At 39.9% G+C, this 20,365-nt stretch overlaps 1 long non-coding RNA gene across 1 annotated transcript; it reads left to right on the top strand.

Moving 5' to 3' along the window:
- Positions 1-2,434: 2,434 nt before the first annotated feature.
- On the top strand, positions 2,435-20,096 carry LOC127047876 (uncharacterized). Its single transcript, XR_007773504.1, has 3 exons — positions 2,435-2,776; positions 11,417-11,483; positions 19,201-20,096. It is a non-coding gene; the product is annotated as an uncharacterized LOC127047876 (long non-coding RNA).
- The last annotated feature ends 269 nt before the right edge of the window (positions 20,097-20,365 follow it).

The raw sequence follows: 20,365 nt of genomic DNA, 5'->3' as shown, positions 1-20,365 counted from the left end.
GCAAAAAAAACCAAAACAAAAACACAAACAAAAAAAGTTGCTTCCAAAGTCTTCCTGTTCATCCCTGTCTCCCTTCACCCCTTCCCCCACATTTAAGAGAGCCCTTAAAGGGACAACACCCCTTTCTTTTCAGATAGCCGGACAGAGTTTCCCCTTTCTTTACTTCTGACTATCTGATGAACTAGTTTTAAGAGAACCCTCCAGCAAAATAAGTACCTAGTAAGATATAAAATCCTTTGTTACGCCTAAAATCTTTGGAAACATTTTTTAAAGTTGGTGAAATTTCATAAACGTCTATTGTTGTGGAGATCACACAAAGTAAATTAGTGTTCCCTTTTTCTAAAAGCAATTAACATTATTATGAACACACTAAACCTCTGTGACTGATTAATTTAAAATAATGTCTTTGTTTCAGTGAGTTATATATGTAGTAATCTGGAATGATTACATTATGAAGGTTTAAGAATACATTTAAAATACAAGATCAGCTTAGAAATACTGATTAAGAAAATGTAAAATAGAGAAGAGTCGCATCATGTATTCCATAATATTTAATGTTGTATTCAGCAAGACAGCTGACTACAAAGTTTTTGCAAATAAATCTCTGACTAACTTCAGGGCATATCAAAAAGCTTGTGACTGACATTTTTTATTCCCAAATTTTGTGCTTTTAATTAGGTACTTCTGCATGTCCAGTCTTCACCTTCTGGCATGCAGCGGAAAACATGCTCCATTTTCTTTAGAAAGAAATTGCAGAAAAGTTTTTTTTTCCAAATGTCATTTGTTTCATTTGGGTTCCGGGATTTGGCTGGAACGGAGTGAGCAGAGTGCAGGAGGGAAGAGAAGAAGGAGACAGTGGGGAGGGGCAGAGCCTTGGCAGAATGGGGGTGGGGCCTGGGGCAGAGCAGGAGTGGAGTATGGGCAGGGCCACAGGCAGAAGAGGTGGGTTGGGGAGCTAGCCTCCCAAGCGGCAGCTTCACCCACTGCCCATGACAGCAGGTAAAAGCGGGTTGGCATGTCCAGGTCTTCGGCAGCAGGTCCCTCAGTCCCCCTCAGAGAGAAGGACTGGCCACCGAATTGCTGCTGAAGAATGAAACGGCACGGTAGATCTGTCGCCCAAGTGCCACCAATCACAGCTTTATTTTATTTTTATTTTTTTCCTTCTCCGCTTGGGGTGCCAAAAAACCTGGAGCTGACCCTGGTCACAGTTCCCCTCACTTGTACAGGAATGTTAGGAATGAGTTAATACTGACAAGGAAGGTTCTCAGGATCACCAGACCTCTTAGAAAATTCCCTTGGAGCCATGCTACCAGTGAGGTCAGGAAGAAGCAGTGGAGACAGGTGAAAGTACAGAAGCACAGGGCAGTGTGTCCCTGGCCTCTGCAAATGCCTGGATATCTGCCTGGATCTCAGAAAAAATTGTGGTTTTAGGGGCCTAACTTGTGGCCAGTTCTGTCGGGTTGGAGACAAGACATGCCTACGTGAGGGGAAAATATATAGCAAACTTCACAAACTAAAACCCCACAAAGTCCTCAAGTTCACGTTGTGGATGATAGAGCAAGAAGGAGGGGGAGACTGCATGATCAAGTAGATAGATCAAAGGAGTTGGAGTCAATAACCAGCCTTCTATTCCTGGCTCTGCCACTAATGTGCTGAGAGAATTTTAATAAGTCACTTAACTTCTCTGGGCCTCAGTTTCCCCATTTTAAAAAAAATGGAACTAATGATACTTCTATAAAATGCACTGCTATACAGAAGAAAAATTCTGAAAAGTATTAATAAGATTTCTGCATTTTTTCTAAGAGCTGAAAATCTTAAAATCCCAATTTCACAATTCAGTGAAATATCCTAAAACAGAAAAGTCTTCAGATAAAAATATTTACATTTAGATATATTTAACCTTACATTAATACCAAAAAAAAAAAAAAAAAAAAAAAAAAAAAAAAAAAAGACTACTACTTTAATCTGCTTTTCATATTTACTAGCTATGCTCAGGGTAACCAGAAACTCTTCAGACTAGATAAGCTAGGCTTTTTATTTTTTTTTAATTGCAGGATCTTGGAGCCAGCACTATTTATTATTTGGAGCAGAGGCTGGAGCTGGAGCATGGACCAGTAGGTTTTTGCCCAGAGCTGGAGCGGAGCCAGAGTGCAGCAATTAAAAAATTTGATTGCTCCAAATCCCTGATTTTTTTCCTGCTGCTCAGCTGGATCAAATATGTAAATGACACAGGGATAAAGGATGAAAGAAATAAAATTGATTACTAAATTAACCATATAAAGAGGTAAAGGAAAACAAAAACAAAAACATAATTGGTAGTTTGAAGCTGGACATTGATCTACCCTGCTATGACTACCCTAACTGTACTATCTCACTTTAACTACAACTCCTCTACTTCAGGGCTCAGTCTTATTCTTTATTTTTTGTGGGACTCAGAACCTGACAAGGCACTTTCCCTGGTGACAGCTAGGGGAACACAGGTCCCTGTCCTCTGGGTTCCAGCCCAGAGACCTTGTATTAACCAGCTAAAATCTGCTTCTTCAGATTCATCACTGGTTTCCTAAGCCACTTCCTACCTGCATCTGCCTCTAGACCCCTTCTGCAGAGGAACTGCTCCCAGTGCTTTCTCCCTGGAGGTTCCAGCTCCTTTCACTGCTTCCTGCCAGTTTGTAGCTGAGGCAGAGTCCCCACAAGCTCCTTGGAAGCCTCCTTCTACCTGATTTGCACGCTCGCATCCCAGCTGTTGATGGTCACCCGGTTAGTCACAGCTGAGGAGGTATCTACTTGTCTCTTAACCTCTCAGTGGCAGGATATAGTTTGTACACTCCATTAGAGAGAAACATCATGAGAATGAGGAGATTGTTAAAGGCCCACATGTTGCAGCCAAGGCAAGGCAACCCTAAAGAAGAGTAGAGATTTGTTTAGGATTTTAAATACGTATTCAAATATTTGGATGCTAATCCAAACTTCCGATCCTCACATGTTTCATTCATCACTAGCAAAAGACCAAGAGTTACTGCAAAGTTCTCAACCAGACATGCTCCAGAAGTTCAATCAGCCTGGAATCTACTTCCATCTCCCCAAATCTGCTACCAACTAGAGAAGGTTGGGGAATGTATTGTGAATCATAGTTGAAAGGTGGGTGGGATGAGATTAGAGAGGAAGAGGATTATTATGAGTACCATTAGATGATTGTTTGTGTGAGTGGGTGTGGGTGAATATTGTCTGTAGTTTGCACCTTTAATTTCTAAGAACACTCTGTGTCTGCAGATTTAAGTAGCCATTTTGTTCCCAGAGTGGCTCCAATTTGTACAGAGGAGGTGAACACCACTCTCTTGTTCTTACTCTTGTTTTCTTCATATAAAATAAAGCTCTTTCTGACCATAAGTATGGGGGGGAAATGCTGTAACAAAAAAAGCTCACACCAACATAACAAAATACCTATATGTATGTACAGTTACTGCTAATCTAGACAATGTTCACATCACTTCACGATTTCTTTACTGATTGATTCTGAGAGAGACTATTAAAGTGAGAACACTAATAGCATCAATTTATTAGATAGTGACAGTGCCAACAAAGTATCCATAGTTAAGGAAAGTAGTACTGGCCATATAGAGCCATAACAGTACCATGCTCTGCACTCTGTTTAAATCTGTTTGTCAGTGACTTTCAGCAGGATAATCAGAATACTGAAAATATAGTAGATCAGGCATTACACTTCTACCCAGTGCACACACATAACATTGGAATGATATTCTCATAAAAAGAGCTGCAAGCCATCCCATCCTGCCTGCCTCTGCTCAGCTAAGATACCAAATACTTTCCTCTATTATACATCTGTCGTCCCCTCCTCCCCCTTTTCATGCTGGTTTAGTAGCACTGAATGCTGCATCTCTAGTCTCCCCCTCCTCTTTGAGTATTTAACATCTGAGTGACACTTTTTCAAAAATACCCAACTGAAGTGTTTTGGTGGGTACCCCTGGGCAAGCCAGGTATTTCAGTCTTGCCCTTACTTGTCTCAAATACTAAATAATGTATGCAGCTTTACTTGGGACGCTAGGCACCATCCTCAACCATAAAGAGATCATGAGGAGTGAAAAGACAAGATGATATATCTCCAAAAATGCAAGAGCTAGTCAAAAAGAATCTCTGTGTTACATGATGAATATTTCTCTAAAGTTAATTTTCAAACAATTTAATTCTGTCTTCAAAGATACATTTGCTTTGTGGAGAAAAATATTTTCTGACATAATTGCAGCAATTTCAGTCACCATCATAGAAGCAAAGAGGAACTAAAAAAAAATACCAACACTTGAACATCTTCTCATAGGTCCGGCTCTCCTTGAAGTCAATGGAACTTTTGTCATTGGTTTCAGTGACAGCAGCAGGCCCTTAAACTGCTACCAGAAAATGCCTGGAGTCCTCCTACTGACCCCTGGCAATCTTCCTCTTCGCTAATACTCATGAGTTATAGTATGCCAAAAGATGTTCTTTCAATGCCAAGCATGTCTCTAAATCAGAAAACACTATTAAATATTGCCCCTAGACTTTCCCCTTTTCCAAAACAGACAAAATTAATCTCTCCAGATGCAAGTTACAAACTTAACAGGAAAGACATTTTGATTACTGAGAAACCTTAGATCTGTCTGGATGTAAAGGAGATTAAAAGCAAAATTAGCTGACATGTATCAGCTACACTCCATGTACAGTCTTACATCAAGCAGTTCTAAAAGTTATTAGTGCTATGCTGTGGAAAAGAGTATAGAGTGCCACTTTATAACATGCTTTCATTATTCATTGGCTCCTTTCATGCCCTTGCAGTGTTGTAATATTCTCTACACGTAGACAAGCCAAACATTAGGAAGGTTAGAAAATATTTTACACAAAATGTAATTCAAACAGTGACACTGATTTAGTATTGACAGACTTTTGATTGAACTTGGTCACTTCATTTCTAAAATGGAAAGGCTGTGGTACTTTTAACAAAATGTATTTCACAATGAAATGTGAAAACCTTACCAAGGCTGGCTCTTCTAATGGAATTTAAACATGACCCTGTTTATGATATTCATTTAAATTGAGCTGTGAAAACTTCAAAACTGCCATTGCCTCAGAAAAACTAACAGCTATCTCTTAGGCTATATAATCCAACCCCTGCATCAAGCATAAAGGGCTCTACACTGTACTTCCCATATACTGCTCTAATCTTGACTTCTACTGAGTTTGCCACAGTAACGCATTAGAAAATCTCTTCCTCTGACTGTCCATGCCATCAAAAACTATTTCGTAACTGCCAAGTTGAACTTGCCCTTTATTAACTTCAACCCATTGTTCCTTGTACTTTTAGTGCACGGCTAATATCCTTTTCTCCTCCGTTACCTTTTTACTCTTTAAGTGCTTGTATATGTGGATCCCCTGCACAAAAATGCATGGAAGGGAAAAAACCAGTAACAGTGTTCAGACAGAGCTTGAGGTTGATTCATTCTAACTTCCTGGTCCATGGGACCATCAGGTTTTGGGGCCAGTAAAGGACAGATATACATCGGTGTGACATTATGCCCTATATTCTTCATAGAAATATGCTAATGATATGATTATGGCATAACTAAGATGAATTTTATGCAAGATAGGTCATGTGAGATATCATTGGAAAAGTTATGATTTACTGAATATGATTATCCAGTTTGTACGCACGTATCATTTCTGTATCTAAAGTTAGGAATATTGATTGTGTGTACTCTTGGGGAATGCCCACCAGACAGTATGCAATCAGCCTGGATAGGACATTAGGAAGGATAATAAGACTTAGAAGAATGCTAATCACCCTCCTTCCTGAGACATTTCCTGGGATGCTGCTTTAACACTGCATGGTCAGATGATCATGTCACCTAGTACTGGACATCATTTTGGACTTCTGGTATTTTTCCACTCGAAGGGGGTGGGGGATCAAACTGGGAAACATAATGATTCTTGCCATATGCAAATCCTATTTAAGGCTGGGAAGTGAGTTAATCTAGGCTCTTCTTCACTGCCTCCTCACAGAAGAAGGAAGAACTAAACTGGGCAGGGGCTGAGCCCTGGCAAGAAAGGTCAGCCTATGAAGGGTATACCTGGAGATTTAAGCTGCAAGCAGTGCAGTTTACATTCAAGAAACTCTGAAACCTGCATAAAACATTTAGGGTGAGAAATTACTATTTGTAGCCAATTTCTTCTCATTTATTTGCATGTTTGTTTTATTTGCTCAGTAATCTGCTTTAATCTGTTTGCTATTCCTTATAATCGCTTAAAACCTACCTTTTTGTAGTTAATAAACTCAATTTTTGTTTATTCTACAACCAGGTTGTGCAATTCATAACTGGGAGGGGGACAAAAAGCTGTGCATATCTTCCTCCACATTGAGGAAGTGGCTAATTTCATGAGTTTATGCTGTATAGATCTCTATACAGTGCAAGACAATATTATTTTAGGTTTACATTCCAGAGGGTGTGTGCATCAGAGTGCTGGGCAATTCACAAGCTGAGTCTTCCCATACAGAGCTGGTTGCAGATTCTGTGTGATTCTACAGCTGGGTACGTCCCTACCTGTGTGTGTGTCTTTGTGAAGCAGAACAGGGTGAGGAAGCTAAGGCTGGTGGAACAGGCAGGCTCAGTAGAACCCCAGCCCATCAGGTGGCACCCAGAAGTGGGGTCCAACCTGTCACAATGGGTATCTGTTATGCTGTCTCTTCATACCTCCCACTAGCCACAGTAGCCAATAGTTTTGCTACCTCTCTGAAGGAGAAAATTCAGTGCATGTAGGACTGTTAATGCTACTTCAAGGACCAAACCACTTAGTGTGCCCAAAACGGCCATAGCAGTGTCTTCTGTGGCTCAAGCCTCAACAGGACCACTGCATACCATACCCTGCAAGGAGCTTATGAAGGTGCAGCGGGATGTTTACCTGCTCCTGCTCCTGCCCTGCGGGGCTTAAAACAGCCCAGGAGAGGGCTGCAGCTGGGTCAAGAAGCCTGGACTGATTAGGGAAGGTAGGTTCAGCTGTGGCCAAGCCCCAGTCAGGCCCAGCTGGCCCCTATAAGAGGCAGTGAGCCAGGTGCCCACTTAGTCTCACTCTGCTTGTAGAGGGAGAAGGGTCTGGCTGTAGGGAGCTAGAAAAAGGGTACCTGAGTGGAGCAGGGCTGGGGAAAGGTAGAGGTGCTGGGAAGCTCCAGCCTAGAAAGCCCCAGGCTGTGGCCTAGCATAAGGCTAATAGATCCTGGGGGTTGCAGAGGGCAGCCCAGGGGTAGGCCAAGGCAACAGGTCCAAACCCAACCTTGCCAGTGATGAGTAGGCCGATACTACAGTCTACCCCAGGGTGTGGGGGCTAGATGATGACTAGCAGTAGCCTTATACTGAGGAGAGGTAGGGATAGTGGGTGGGGGGTTCCCTGGAGAGGGGAGACCCTGAGAGAAAGGGGTCGCTGCCAGGAGGCAGCATCCCAGCTAACAGGGTACTGGTCTGAGAGGGACAGGGCGAGCCAAGCAGTATTGGGACACCAGCCTGCAAAGGGCACTCTGGAGGCTGGAGAGCTAATTCCTGGAACAGGTGACACAGGCTTGAGTCTGCATGCTTACAGAAGGATAGACTTTGCTGTCTTTGCAGTGCTTGCTCAACAGGAATTTTCTCCTGGACAGCTTAGGGGCTATAGTCAAGGGGAGAACCCTTCCAGTAGAATTTAAAATGTGGCTCTCCTCTGAAGAGAATAGAGTACCTTCATGAGATTCTAGGTGCACTGGATCTCAAGTGTGCTAGATGTCTTGGCATGCTAGGCATATACATTCAACCTAGAATTTGAAAGTTAAGCTGGATTCTTTCTATCTCATGCATTATCTCAGTAATAAAGGTTCTGCAAACCAAATTAGGCCCTCAGTATCAACTCTGAAATTCAATGGCCACTAATCTAACTTTTTAAAATTTGGTAAACATTCTGCTGCTTGAGCATGAGAAGGAAAGAAATCCAACTCACACACAAAGCTTATTTTTGTCACTAAAGCTGGATGATTAGATTCTGAACATACCCAGGGAGAAGCACTGTGGAGCAAGAGAGTACCATTTTTACCAAGCAGAACCACACTTTAATACTCTTTAATCTTATATCATTTCACATAAGCTTCAAGTTAATATTCTGGTTGCTTACAATGTATAGCCTTTAATACACCATGCATTTTAAAAAGTTCCTCGAGTCCTTGTGTTATGCCATAGAGAATGTATATAGACATATGATTGTGTCAGTCAGAATTTAACATATGCCAAAACACAACATTCTGGAACCAGGAAAATTATTTAGTTAGACTATATAACTAACAATTTTAAAGCTATTAATAAACTAACAGAAAACATAGTGACCTTATTTCATCAAATGACATAGAAATATCTAAGAGGACAAGTAGAAACATTTCTTCTGTTTTCAGAGATCAAACCTAAGCAAGGAAAAGGGTCATCAGGTTACAATATGATTAAAAAATTGTAACTAGAAAAACAATGACTACAACCATAACATTTTTCTGTAGGGGCCTTGATTTTATCAAAACATGTAAACATCTGTAGATTGCTTTACTGTGCTATTTGGTAACAGAAGAAAGCAATATTTAGCTGTACTATTCATTACAAGTTGATGAAATGTTATCCAAATAAAATGTTGATTTGGTGGATGTTCTGGATAAATATCCAAGGATACTATAGCACAGAATCATATCATGCAGCCTGTTGTCTACAATCTGTAGACAAAATCAATCATCCTGGAATTTCAGTTGGTTGGAAGACAGTGTGTGTTCAGGAATTTCCCCACAGCGTCTTCCAACATAGGGAGGAATCCTAAAAGTTGTTAACTCAGAGCTGTTAGATGAACAACTCATATGTCATTCTAAACTCCATCACTCTTAAGTCAGAGTGTGGAATATATCAAAGTTGAAGCAGCTCCCCAGGACCAATGCAGACAAGGAAGGAAACTCCTAAGTCTAATATAGAACAAGTAGAGGTCAACCTCATTATTTTCACTGGTTTGTGAAAATGCAAACACCCTTAATTTTATAAATATTTTAGTTTGACCTTATATACCACCTTCCATCCATAAACCTCAAAAATCTTTTGAGAACATTAACTAAGATTCATGACACTCCACTACAGGCAGGTATGTTATTCTACCCATTCGTAAATAGCTAACCTGAGAAACAGAAATGTCAAGTGGTTTGTCCAATGGCATGTATTATACCATAGTGAGGTTAACAACCAGAGTTCATGAGTTTCAGCCCCTTGTTCTAACCACTACACCATTCCAGACAGCCATAGATCAGTATCAGACTGGAACTGTTCTCCCCCTACTCCAGTTATCACACTGAAAGCAGGAGTAAGACTTAGTGAGAGAAGAACATGGTCTTCTTTTAACTTTAGTTTTTTTTCTCTGTTTGTTACCTGAAATGTGGGGGCTGGTCTTTCAGAAGTGTTTAAACACACACAGCATAGCTAACTCTCTCTTCCCAGGAAGTGTAGAGGTGTTTAGCTTGAGAAAGCCTCAGAGATACGAGCAGGTGCACCACATTGCCACCTCAAGGACCAACTTCCATGACATACCAATTCCACAGAGTGCAAGCTTTCATTAACTTTTTAAGGGCCCAGTTTTTAATGGTATCAGAGACACCCACCTAATTGTGAACTAAAATAGTGATGTCTTAGACTGACAAAACTCAGAGACATGAATGTCCTACATTCATATCCAATAGGTTGTTCATTCTGAAACTGAATTATGGCATATGTCATATTTTCCAAAAATTTTGCTCAGCACATGGACAGGATTTACATACACAATTACCACAAATACTAGGACATCCAAATGGGCAAAACCACAAATGCCAGAAACAGTGGGAGTCCATTTAAAAAAAAAAAAGCATGATTTCCCCCCACCCCTAAAGTGATACACAATAACAACTTTAATTACTAAAAGGTTAGGCATTATATTAGGGCTTTGTTGTACCTCTGCTTTTTGTGCAATGCTTCTGTTAACAGCCATAAGAGCTCTATGGCAGATCAAGAATGGCCTGATTTTTCAGCCCTGGCCTAATGACCATAATTAACAATACAGTTGGTACTCTCCACAGAATGAGTCTGGCATCCCTATGCACATGAAGGCCTCTAAGGGGCTAATGCAGCTGACAGAGCACCCAAAGGCAACAGCACTGCAGAAATGTGGAACATAGTTCAGAAAGTTGTTCCAACTGATGTGGAATTCTGAGGAAGCAGCAGTTATTTTATTTTATTTTTCCTCCACATGTATCTTCTTAAGACTTTGCTATTCTTTTATAATACCTTCAAAATAAAGAGGCTTGTTGGGGAAGGGGAAGCATTCTTGCAGCAGTGCCTCTTTGAGCAGGTCAAGTTGATTTTTATGATCTGTGTGATCGTTATAATCAAAAGGTAGAGTAAAATGGAGAAAGACAAGACAACAGATCTTTCTGTCATTAAAGGGTGTTAAGGTTCCTTGAACAGGGAGAGGAGATGCAGTGCTCAGAATTTATGGGGAGCATAAAGATGCTTTGCAAACTTCATTATGCAACTCAGTTAACCAAAAAAGAAAGTATGTTCCTCTATCTACAGTGGAACCTCTATAGTTCCAGGGAGACTGAAAGGAGAATAGTGATAATATATTTACATTCATATAGCACTTTTCATCCTAAAGTACTTCACAAAATATAATGCTGCAGTGAGGAAATTCTGCATTCCTTGGGGTGCAAGTGGCAGCATATCCTTCACCAGCAATCAGAAATTTTGGCCAAGGACACCAAGATAAACTCCTGGTCATAACAGAAGTGCTATGGGAAGACATAAGCCTTTGTTGTTAAGGTCTCAGACCAGGGGTGAGCAAACTATGGCCCATGGGCCACATCTGGCCCATCAGACCATTTAATCTGGCCCTCAGCTCCCACTGGGGAACGGGGTTGAGGGCTTGCCCTGTTCTGTGCAGCTCTCAGGAAGCAGCCGGCATGACCCCCCCGCTCTAGTTCCTACATAGTAGACAGAGGTGTGGCCAAACAGCTCCTCACGCTGCCCCATCCACAGGCGCCACCCCTGCAGCTCCCATTGGCCATATTCTCAGATGACAGTCTAGTTCACTATGCTCACTAGACAGTCTGGTTTTGAAAGCACCTTACATTCCAAAGTATTCTCAAGTACACCTAGTTGTTCTTAGACAATGAATTAGCTTAACAAATTTGTTTTGTCTTTGAGAATTTATATTCCATGTTCCCCAAACTCACTCTGGAAATGGATTTATGGTAATACAAGTAATACCAAAGTAAGCTGATTAATAGAAGAAATAAAGGATAACAGTATGTATAGAACCTTCCAACCCAAATGAAGGGATGTATTGTGTATATTACCTCTAGGCTTTCCTGCCAAGAAACAGTGGACACACTTACCCGAAGGACTTCTAAATGGATTGGCAGAGATAAAGTAAGGACAAATAACACCAGATCAAAGATTATTAACAACAATTTTCTACAAAAGGTCTAAGAGCAGTTCCTCCAACAGGGAATAAGAGTTAAGTAACAATACCTGTTTTGTTTATCAGTTGAACTTTCTTATCTTAATGCCAACAGAGTTCAAGCCACAAAATATTTACAAGAAATTAATTATTCTTAAGAGGTCATAAGAAATCAGTATTGCCAACCAGCTGTAAGGAAGCAGTCAAAATACTCTTTAGTTTATCAACTCTAGTGTTTATGGGTATAGATGTGATGCCAGAAGTTGAAAGACTAAAACAGAAGGGAATGTCTATGAATATTTTACACACAAACATTTCCCTCAGCTACATGAATTATGAGAGACAAACAGCACTCTCCTACCCCAATCAAAATGCTGAATGCATGGTTCTTTTATTATACCTAAAGTATTTTAAAAAGAGCCTAAGTTCACTCTGTCTGTACTGAAGCTAATATATTCAAACACATAATGAGCCAGAGCTAAACCTAAAGAGATTGGATGTTAGTTTTCTTGACACCCCCTTAATCACTTTTCTATCACCTAAAATGAAGATGAATGTGCATCTGTGTTTGTGTGGTTTTTTGCATTGCTGTATTGTCCAAGAGCTACATTATGGCTTTTCCATATCACTATTCCTTTTCTATATTATAACCTTCATAGTAATGAGGCCTGTCACAAGAAATATATAGGGAAAACAGCTGACAAATGCATGTTAATTGATAGAGACTACAGGGCCAGATTTCTGGGCCTGTTTCAGCTCCTTTGCACTGTTGGAAATGGAAACCCAGTGTTATCTGGCCTCCTAGAATTTCTGCTGGTATAGAGGGAATCTTTGGGTGTTGTAAAGTTAGTGTTATGGCCCTACACCATCCCCTCCCTAACCCCTGCTGAAATATGCATTCTTTAGCTGAAATATATTCTATTACATGGGAAGGCTCAAAAAGGTTATTAAAAGGCTGTCCCATAAGAGGACAGCCATTTAAGATGAGATAGAGGAAATGAAGTGCCAGTTATGCACTTAGCAGCAGGCCCTGTGATTTGCTGAAGCCTGGGTGGAGCCAGGGTGGTAGTATTGCCAACTTCTAAAGATCAAAAATCTGTGACTCAGACCCCCAAATATCATGATGTATATCTATATAGATATGCATGTATTGTGTTTTTCCATCTGTCTTTTGATTTTTTGACCTGTTCCTTCCCATCCCCAATGAGTGCGTGTGAGAGAGAGAAACACACAATTAGTGTTACCTAATGTTGCCAATTAATTTTGGTCCTCACTACAGAAACAGGCATCCCCCACATCTGCCCATCCCCTGCCCAGTAATTCATCCTATCCCTCAGTCCCCACCCCCCATCAGTTCTGTCTCCCCTCAGCCCTCCTATCAGGTCAGCCCCTCCTTTAGTCCAAACCCCCTCAGTTCAGCCCTGCCAGACTACCTTTGCTCCCCCTGCAGTTCAGCCTGGAGGCCTGCAGTAGTATCTTCTCTTCTACTTCCCAGACTGGGTAGGAGGTCCAGGGGGCTCTTTGCCCCTCCTCAGGCTGGGTGCTGCCTGGGGAAGGGCAGAGGAGCAGATGTGCTGTCCTTTTCCTGTTGCTCAAAGGATAGGAGAAGGGAGCAGAACTGAACTGCTGAGCTCCTTGATCTCTCCTCTTCCCCTGTGAGAACCACAGACAGAAGGGAGACTGCCATCTTCCAACAGCAGAACTTCACAAAGGTGCTGGGGCTTCTTGCATCATCACAAGACAATCTGAAATTCCATCACTTGTGGAAGGGGAAAAAAAACACCCACAAGAACTGGCAATACTGGGATGGCTATTGCATGGGTAATACATCACTAGTTGAAGAACTTCACATGCAGCAGCACTGTTCTCACAATAAAATTGGATCTTAACTTCCAAAAGGTTGGAAATTTCAATTAGGATAAACAGCCAAAACCTAGGGACTTGATCAAACCTTAGCAGAACATTCTAAAACTCTGAGGGTGCATAAAATTGGGCTGCAAATCTCTTATCCCTTCCTCATCTCCAGTCATCCTACTTCTAGCTGGGCAACAACTGTTGTCAGAATATTCTTCTGATATTTCAGCGCTTCCATTTCCAGATTGGGCTGGAATAGGAGAAATAATTGGGGAAGAAGTTATTCAAACAAGTCATTTCTAATTTGATTGGAAGCAGCTCACCTGACTCTATGTTCTGTCCTGACTAGAAACAAGAACCAGGAAGTACAGGAAATTTCACAAGGAAACCTATTCTCTTGAGGTTTAAAACTCAGGTGTTGTAGACTTAAGAGGTTTGAATCGTTAGCATGATGTTTGGACAAGCATTTGAACTGTTGGTTGCTTAGCCCCATTGAACTTTGAACCTTTTGCAGTTCCCCCACTTTCACAAGGCCATATCTATCCTAGGATTAGCCCAAATCAGCCTAGTAGTATTAGGCACGGGTACCAGTGCACCGATGGAAACACTAAGTATAAACTAGAAAAGCTGCTAATTGCACCGGTTGAGCTTACTCCAGTTCAAGATGCAGTAAACTTAACTGGTGAAAAACTGCAGATTTCCTTATCTACTTTGCACTCATTCAGCTACCCAGCTGCTGAATCCCATCTAAACTGACACCTGAGAGTTCAATAAACCACATCTAAAGTCAAACAACAATTTGAGTTATCTAATGTATTTCTTAGTCTTAGGCATTTCAAGTGTGCCTCTTATCATTGTATCTAGGCATTTCTGTTATCTGATTTTCAAAGAGTCTAAAATGTAGCTACTATTAAGTTTTATAGAAGGGGTCTCTCCACCTAAAAAAAACCCAGTCTTTTGAAGCCCTAGTTATTCTAGAGTTATGCTGATATAAATGAGATCTAAGTTTGACCCCAACTGAAAACAATCCATTGCCTTATTTATTTTTTTTAAATAGTAGATACATTACTTACACAATTTAAAAAAAAAATTGTGTGAATACATGACCCTGTCATGGGGTGATGACTCACCAGCACAGTGCCCTCTGCTGGCCATCTTGGGAATTAGGGAATTAGCTCTTTCCAGCCCAGAGCACCCTCTTCAGGCCGATGTGTTGCATGCCGCTAGCCCTGTGTCCCTCCCAGACCCCAGTGCCTTTTTGCCCAGAGGTTCTGCCCACCAGAGTACCCCTCGCCCTGGGTTGGGGAACCCCTAACCCTAGGGTGACCAGATAACAAGTGTGAAAAATCAGGACGGGGTGGGGGGAGGTAATAGGCGCCTATACAAGAAAAAGACCAAAAAATCGGGACTGTCCCTAAAAAATCAGGACATCTGGTCACCCTAGAATCAGAGCAGTCTCAAGACTGCTCACATTTACACTCAGCTGCTCATAGCCTTAAGGGGTCATTCCAGCTGCCAAGAATAGTTGCTCTCTGGCCATGCTCCCTTTAGCCTGGCCACACATGGGGTCTGAGAAAAAGGAGTGGTATACACCAACTCTACAGCACCTGGGGAATCCTTAATCCTCCTTTAGAGTGGCACAGGAACATAAAGGTATTGTCAGATGCCTTGGGTCTGAAATCCCAAACAAGGGGCTTTCTGGTTTTCTTTCTTCAGCTCAGAAATATCACAATTTGTATGAACAACATTGCTTTCAACAGGAATCAGGAAATGTCAATGAAGCAAAAGTGAAAAATAATGATGAGGAAAATTATTCAAGGATGTTTTTTAAGAAGTTCAGTTCAAGTTCTGGATGAAGATTTGGGTCAGACTGTATTTTATGTACCTTGATTCTCCTATCACTTGTCAGACTCATCATGTTAAGTTTCAAGAAGAGGGACCTCCCTTTCATGAATGCCAGAGTTACACTTCCAGCCCAAGAGATTGCCTAATCTGACACACTTTACCGGAACATCTGCAAATTCTAAACAACACTGCTCACTAAGAAAGTGTTACAGGGAGCTCAAACTCCCTGTAGTACAGCTAATCACAAATACAACCAATCTAATAAACAACACAAAATAAAGGTACAGAGGCAAATATTATTTCACATATAATACAAATGTCTTCACAATTTCTCTTTATCCCTGTTGAAGTTATAACACTGAGTTTAAAATAATGCAATACACTTCCTTAAGATTTGGACTAAAACTGCTACTAAATTTCAATTTTGAACCAAATACAAATTTTTACATGCTTTTAGAATTTTCTTCAATAACTGTTGTTTCAGTTACTGAACTCAGTCAAAATGTGTGCTTCTTTGCAACCAAATGTTTTGCTTCATGAGTGTGTGTTGCAGTTTTTTACTGGTAATAACAAAGATTCACAGCTACCAGTTACCCTGTATTGCCAACCCTAAGCATTCAATAATCATGAGTCAGGCCCTCAGAATCATGATTGGCTTATAAATCTTGAGACTTTAAAAATAATCAACGTTGGGCTTTTTACTTGGTTTTTAGGTTTTCTGCACAACCATGAAGGCTAGAAACTTAGCTTTAAAAAAAAGATTTTTATATAATCCCCTGACTCCAAGAGCTGGAGATTTAAGAACACCAAATACCACAAGACAACATATAATCATGAAAGCTGGCAAGAAATCCAAAGTTTATAACAAATGTTTTTATGATTGGTATTTAAGCTGTATAACCTCTCTACAAAACACCATAACAGTGAAATTTTAACAAGAGCTACAGTACCTACAAATTCAAAACCACAGCTCATAATGAAGTGTTACAGCAAGTTCTAACCACTGCAGCAAAACATTTTCTGATCTCTAATGCGAGGCTAAAACGAGAGCAGATTTCCATAGATGTGGGGAAAAAGCTCTGGTATTTATCCAGTTTTAGTGTAAAACAAATGCTTTTTTAAAAATAGGCTACATTTACACTGAGAAAATATTATACTAAATATCCCCTCTTTCCCACAAATTACAACTCCTGATCATTACTACAGTTGTAAGAGCTATATAAGAACCCTGAACAGATTCTTAGCTCCCAGTCTCGAAGTCCAAGCATAAATTTGATAAACAACAACTTTAACTACCTGGCTGAACCCAAACCACATACCAGCACAGCTACTTAGATGTGTGTTAATAATTAATTCATCTTGCAGATGCAAAAATACAGATACCCATTTTTCAGGTGCAAATTGTACCAACTAACAGGGAAGCTGGGCTCAGCCTAATTAAAATATTTGCCATTATATCATTGAGATCATCTTTTTCAGTGAGTCTGTAGAGGTGAAGTTGGTGTGCACAGATTTCACTACCAGATTCTCATAAGGGCCTGCCTATAATTTTGTTTTAAATTATATATCCTGAGCAGAACAAAGCAGGGAAATACATCTTGCACATCTGTTTGACAGTCTGCTCTAAGTACAAGTGTATGCTGCACAACCCCTTCCCCATGTTCTGTGAACAAGGTTTAAAATAAAGCAATAAGAACCAATGTACCAGGCATTTATCTGTCAACTAAAGATCAACTAGGATAGTTAAGGGCCTCAGGAAAAGCTGACGGTGAAGTTTGTCCTTATCTGACTTTTAAAGGATTGCTATGGATGCCTTTATTGCTATATCAAACTTATTAACAATTCAGTTTTGAGCGGATTCCTTTAAGATCTGAGAAATTCAGCTGCTATTTTTCAAGTGTTGGGTACTGCTTTTCTAGGTTTGGGTGAAGAATGCATCTATTGACTGTGCAAAGGAACAAGCTGATTGGAGATATTAGCAATAGGAGCATTGCTTCTACCCCTAGAGAGTAAAAGAAACAATGAAATATGGAGATATGTGTCCATAACACAAAGCTTGCACTCAGATGCATCAACAGACTTACACTGAGAGGAAGAAAGCTGGGAAACAATAACTGCTGAAAGAGCCCTTAGGATAATAGTGGACACTGGACAGAATATGCAATATGCAGATTGCAAAAAAAAAAAGCCAATACACTTTTGGGTTGCATAAGATGAGGCATTCCCAAAGTTTGAGGCTGTTTAGATATGAGGTTTGGGGCCATCTATAGAAATGTGCCAGTCTTAGACCTGGTTATAAAATGGGCTTTTTTCAGAAGAAATATTTACTTTTTGATTTAAAAAAAATAACAAAGCATTTCAGCTGAAAACTGACAGTGTGAAAACTAAAAAAATACTATTTAGAATTGCTGTTGTGATGCCTTAGTGGACTTGTAGTTTGGGTGCCTTATGCCCCATTCTTCTAAATGGGCCAGGCTCCCTGACAGGATGACATCTCTAAAGCTGACTAGAATTTTTCTAAGGGAATGCTTTTTGCAACAGCAAATGCCAATTAAGCAAAAGGAAACATTTAATGGAAATGACAAAATTTAATTTAGAACAAAACATTGGAAAAAAAGGTTTTGATCTAAAAAGATCAAAATTACAATATATTTTGATTGACCCAAAATGATTTCCCACCCCCCATAATTTTGTTCCACAGCAAATTTAGAAATGTTATGGTTTTGTTCCATTTTGGTATGGAAAACATTTAGAAATAATAGATTTTTCCATAAAACAAAAATCCTGTTCCTGCCCAGCATTACCATCTCTCATGATGCATCATAGTCCTATTTTATTGCTGAGCCACTGCAGTGCAGCATAGGAGATGTAATCTGGCTGTGGAATCCAACTCACAGGGGTGAAAGGTGGTATGAAGCAACAGAACTATAACTCCTGTGAAGTCCTATGGCAGCATTTCTAAATCTAAAGTGTTTGGTTTTCAGCTGAAATCTTTTGGAGGTGTTGTTTTTTTGATGAAAAGTACAATTTTTATACAAAATGCAGATATTTTTTATGAAAAATTTCATTTTGTCATAGTTTAGACAGAAAATTTTAAATCAGCCCTCACCTGTGTGCATACCATCAGTCAGTGGAATTAGAACCATTATTGCTTCACAGTTTCTGATGCTAGCCTTTCATAGGGTTTAAAATGTCAAGAAAACAACTTCCAGGCAAGCTTTTACTTCATGGTATTGACAAGTATACTATGCACCATTCTAAAGTGCCCACTCATGAAACTGAGTCTATTTAGCCCATGGGTTTATCCATTAACTGTATCCCAGAGTTCTACATTCCCTGTGATCAAGATGGAGTCACTGAGTACTATTAGTTCTTTACTCTGTAATGTAATGCCTCACCATATGCAACCAAAAAGTGTGTTCCTTTTTTGCAGTTATGTCATATTGCAAACTCTGGTCTAATTTGCAGTCTAGTGTTCACTATCATCCAAAGGTCCCTTTCAGCATTAAGACTTCCCAGCTTTCTCCCACTTACTGAGTACATAGGCCTAATTTGTCTTTATTTGGAAGTTCTACGGCCACTGCTGCTTAACACGAGAACAACTCAATTCCACCTGTTTGTGTAAAAGTCATGACCAAAAGCAGGGCTGTGCCCAATGAAATGGTGCACACAACTGGTTATTAAAGGCTGGAGAAGATGGAAATATGAATAGACTTGCAGCATGAATGCCATTAGATGCTGGTCTTAGTCTTTAGCAATCCAGATATATTACCAGAACATGCACCATTGTCTTGTGGGTCACCTGAAATGCTTCCTGATTACATTTCAGGACCACCAGTGGAAAATTGTCTCTCAGAGCAGTGAATTCTGGTAATTAATCTTAGCTACTTCTTTTTTTTTTTTGTCAATATACCATACAAATAGCTATGTTTCCTAAGGCATTACAGGGGTTTGACTTCTCATATTATTCCCTTGGATTTCTTGCAGGCCATTCAAAACCTCCCACAAAGCAACTACTTCAAAGAGCTGAAACGATCACTGTCGGATAGGTATCCACATTTGACTAGGATGCTGTATATCAAAGTAGGGCACAACTGCACCCAAACAAGGATAATTAGTGCAGAGGCACAACCGCATTACTATTTACAGATGGGCAAGGTCACTGGTTCAATTGGTGATGGTCCAGTTCTCCAGTACACGCACATCCCTTACTGAAAGAGCATCAGGCGCTATAGTTTTGGATTTCTTTTCTTCTGGTATATCAGTTTGTATTTTTCTAAACTAAATCTCTTTGTTATTTTTCTGCCATGTTTCTAATCTCCCTAAGTCCCTTTGTATTATTTCTATGTTCTGAATACAAAGTACAAAAGGATTATTATTGCTGTGAGATACTCAGTGTTTTTTCCCCTGAGTCCATAGTCTGCATTCAGAAGAGGAGGCACCAAATGAATTTTGGATCCTAAATTAAAACTATGTTCTGTAGGATTCAAGATGGAGCCAGATGTTATCTTTGTGACCAAACCCTTGGAAATCAAATTTCCATATGAGTTATAGAATCATTAATTATTAGGAGCAGACTACACTCCGTATATAACTTGGAAGAGCCAAAATCTAATTCGTTTTAAGTTACTGTGAAAAAGAATTTAGAGAAAGATACAGGTTATGCAGCTGTAAAGAAGCAGAAGAAGATGAAATATGTTTTACTCAGTCTCGCCACAGGAAAATTGTTTGCGCAATATGTCATATGTATTAGGGATTTATAAGATAAGTATCTTTTTATTAAACAGGTAAATAAAGAAAATAAAAATCCAATCCACATTTTTCTCTGGATTTTTGGCATTTTTTAAGGTTTTTTTTTTTAAATAAGAGGCTTGCAGACCTTGCAAATTCTGATTCACATGACTGTAGTTAGACCAAGGGTAAAATTTTCCAGAAGTATCTAAGTAATTTAGGAACCTAAGTCTCATTTTTAAAAGTGACTTAGGCCCAGATTTACAAAGTTATTTAGCTTTATTTATCAGATGGGCATGTTGGACTAGATCTTCAAAACTATTTCAGTGCCTAAATATGCAGAGAAGTGCCTAGAGGGATCTACAAAAGTGCCTGAGTGAGACAGGTGTCTAACTTCATTGAAAGTCATTTTTGTAAAACC

Source organism: Gopherus flavomarginatus, chromosome 3 (genome assembly GCF_025201925.1).
Source record: "Gopherus flavomarginatus isolate rGopFla2 chromosome 3, rGopFla2.mat.asm, whole genome shotgun sequence".
NCBI classification, from domain to species: domain Eukaryota; kingdom Metazoa; phylum Chordata; order Testudines; family Testudinidae; genus Gopherus; species Gopherus flavomarginatus.
This window is presented reverse-complemented; position numbering and strand designations above follow the sequence as displayed.